Raw genomic sequence first — 3,524 nt, forward strand, 5'->3', positions numbered from 1 at the left:
TCCTTAGAAAATGAAACATTAAACTAGCATAAAACCCAAATATTGCACTCCCAGGAATTTACCTAAGAGAATTGAAGGCTTTTGTTCACAGAAAAACATGCACATTCATGTTTATTACAGCTTGTTATTTATTTGTATCACCCAAAAATAGAAACAGCCTGATGTCCTTAATGAGTAAACAAACTGTTGTACATCCATAACATACTAAGACGCAATAAAAAGGATGAAGTGCTAATACACACAGCGTGATGAATCTCCAGAGAATTGTGCTGAATGGAAAGTGTCAATCCCAAAAGGCTACATTAATATATGACTCCATATATATATATAACATTCTTGAAATGACAAAAAATATAAAAATGGAGAATGAATTAGTGATTACTAGAGGTTAAGAAGAAGGTGAGGTGGGATGGAAATAGATGTGGTTATAAAAAGGCAACATGATGGATCCGTGAGATAGAAATGTTTAATATTGACTATCTATGTCAGTATCTTGGTTGCAATGTTGTAAAATAGTTTTGCAAGGTGTTACTATGGGAGAAACTGGGCAAAGAATATATGGATTTTCCTGTATTGTTTCTTACAGTTGCATGTGATTCTAAAGTTATCTCAAAATAAAAGATTTAATTAAAAAAAAACATAAGCACAATATAGTCTTTCATATGTATTTGTTTAAAAAACAGTAAAAATAAATCAAATTAGGTAATCTTTAGTCAAAGAACAGAAAACATTTCATGAAAAAAATCAAATCATTCGTTTCCTGCTATTACATAGATATTTCAGTGGAACTTTATATTAATTTGAGAAAACCATTTTTATATGTTCCTTTCTGCTGTTATGTATGATTCAGCAATGAGCCTTACCTGCTCAATCACCTTTAAATGAAAAACATAATAATAATGTCACCTTCTTACAAGTTTAAAACAAATCTATACAATGAAGAGCAACTCATTAATGAATTTCACACTCTATAGAGTGTAGAGTTTCAAGTCTACAGAGCTGAGCAAGACCTAACTGGAAAGACTATACTTAGGAGTGTTAAAGCGTAGAATGCTGAGAACAGATGAGAGAAAAAAATTAATATTTGGACAAGTCAAGTAAACTTAAGGGAAGCTGTTCTTTACATAATTGAAAAGAGCTGGGTTACACATGCTTTATAACAAAGAATAAGGCTATACACATCTTATTATAATTTTTAATATAACATTGGTAACAATGAAAGTATCTGCTAATTGTATCTGATGACCAAACAGTGCAACAAACACTTAAGTGTTATAGTCATCTAACGTTAGCACAGTATCAAAGACAATTTATCTTTGAGTTTCTTGATTTAAAACTTAAATATTCAAGACTCTGGCAAGCACTATTGTCAGGAAACAACAAATTTACAAATGTGATCCAGGAAATGATATTAAAATTGCAGAGTTATTTTTATCTATTTTAACAGACAGCTTCTGAAGGTGTTGACTGTAGTAAATCAGAAGCCAGAAAAGTTCCATTAAGTACGTAATTGTCAAGGTACTTAAAAAAATATGCCTGGTGGGCTGCCATCTATGAGGTCGCACAGAGTCGGACACAACTGAAGCGACTTAGCAGCAGAAGCGGCGGCATATTTTTCTCATCTTCATTCTCTATTTGCTTTGTTTTCACCTAGTATTGCCATAATATAAGAGCCACATGCATTTTGAGTACTGTTAAGTTTCTCAACAGGCTTCCCGGGTGGAGTGGTAAAGAACTCACAGGCCAATGCAGGAGACATGAGACAGATCCCTGGGTCAGAGAGATCCCCTAGAGGAGGGCAGGGCAACCACTCCAGTACTCTTGCCTGGAGAATCCCATGGACAGAGGAGCCTGGCAGGCTACAGTTCAAAGGGTTACGAAGAGTTGGACATGACTGAAGCAACTTAGCATGCACTCATCCAAGCTTCTCTATATTCTAATACTTTGGCCACATGATGCAAAGAACCAACTTACTGGAAAAGACCCTGATGCTGGGAAAGATTGAGGGCAGGAGAAGGGGGTGACAGAGGACAGGATGGTTGAATGGCATCACCAACTCAGTGGACATGAGTTTGAGCAAACTTTGGAAGAGAGTGAAGGACAGGGAAGCCTGGCATGCCACAGTCCATGAGGTAGGAAAGAGTCAGACTCAACTTAGCAACTGAACAACAAATTTCTCATCCTTAGTTCTGTGCTTTCTTGTAATTTTAGCCTTAAAACAAAATATTTTTTAAAAGGCTGTTGTCTATGTTTGTTTGTTTTCCTTTTTTTTTTTTTTAATACTTAGGCTTCTGACAACTTTGACATAGTTTTGGGGTTATCTGGATCCTTATTCCTTCATGGTCAAGCAATAAATGAGGCAGAAGCACTAGGGTCAGATGAATACACATCTCAAGATTTTCATTATCTTCCACCCACCACCACACTGCAACTGAAAAACTGCTCACTGCCCCAGCTTGTACTTAGAAAATATTCATCTCTTGTTCTTTCTTCTACAGTAGAGATGCTGTATTGACCCCTTGACCAGTATTGGCTCATTACCTCTTCAAAGCTAAAGCTGAAATTTGAGTTAAATATACTTCATACTCGGAGAAGGCAATGGCACCCCACTCCAGTACTCTTGCCTGTAAAATCCCATGGATGGAGGAGCCTAGTAGGCTGCAGTCCATGGGGCTGCAAAGAGTCAGACACAACTGAGCGACTTCACTTTCACTTTTCACTTTTATGCATTGGAGAAGGAAATGGCAACCCACTCCAGTGTTCTTGCCTGGAGAATCCCAGGAATGGGGGAGCCTGGTGGGCTGCCATCTATGGGGTCGCACAGAATTGGACACGACTGAAGCGACTTAGCAGCGGCAGCAGCAGCATACTTCATACTCTTCACTGTTTGATTCAAGGTAGCATTACAGCACTTACTATTTTGATGTGTAGTAAAGTTGATCCTTTAAAATCAGATTCTGCCACTCAGATCTGCAAATCAGACTCAGAACTGGGACTAGATCTAAGGAGGAATGGAGATAAATCAGTAAAGGATCATAGTGTCTGGATTCTCTACAAGGCTCCATCTCTTCCTCAGGCAAGTGATAACATTATGTTTTAGTAGAGGCAACCCCTGAAAAGATTGCTTAACCATTCAGCTGACTTAAAGTTTTCAAGTGATTTTGGGAACTAGTTAAACATTTGTCTGAATTAGTGGAGTTTAGATTAAAAAACTCAACTCAATGATATATTTAGAATCACATTATTGCCTGAAAATGTGGACTTTTTATAGTAGAAGCCAGGAACAGGTCTGGTCTACTTAAGCATGCACTGAAAATTTACATATGTAAATGAGAACTTGTGAAAATCCTTGTGAAATTAGTGATAATTTTGACTAATTATAATATTGTAGGCTAACCTGAATAGATGCTAAATGAATTGGATACTTAATTTAGTCTAAATCTAGTCACTAGTTTTATAGGCAGCTGCATTTTAACAGATTAAGGGAATGCAAGTGGCAGCATTAATCAGTGAATTAGTTTGAA

The sequence above is a fragment of the Ovis aries genome, chromosome 8, assembly GCF_016772045.2.
Source record: "Ovis aries strain OAR_USU_Benz2616 breed Rambouillet chromosome 8, ARS-UI_Ramb_v3.0, whole genome shotgun sequence".
Classification (NCBI taxonomy): Eukaryota; Metazoa; Chordata; class Mammalia; order Artiodactyla; family Bovidae; genus Ovis; species Ovis aries.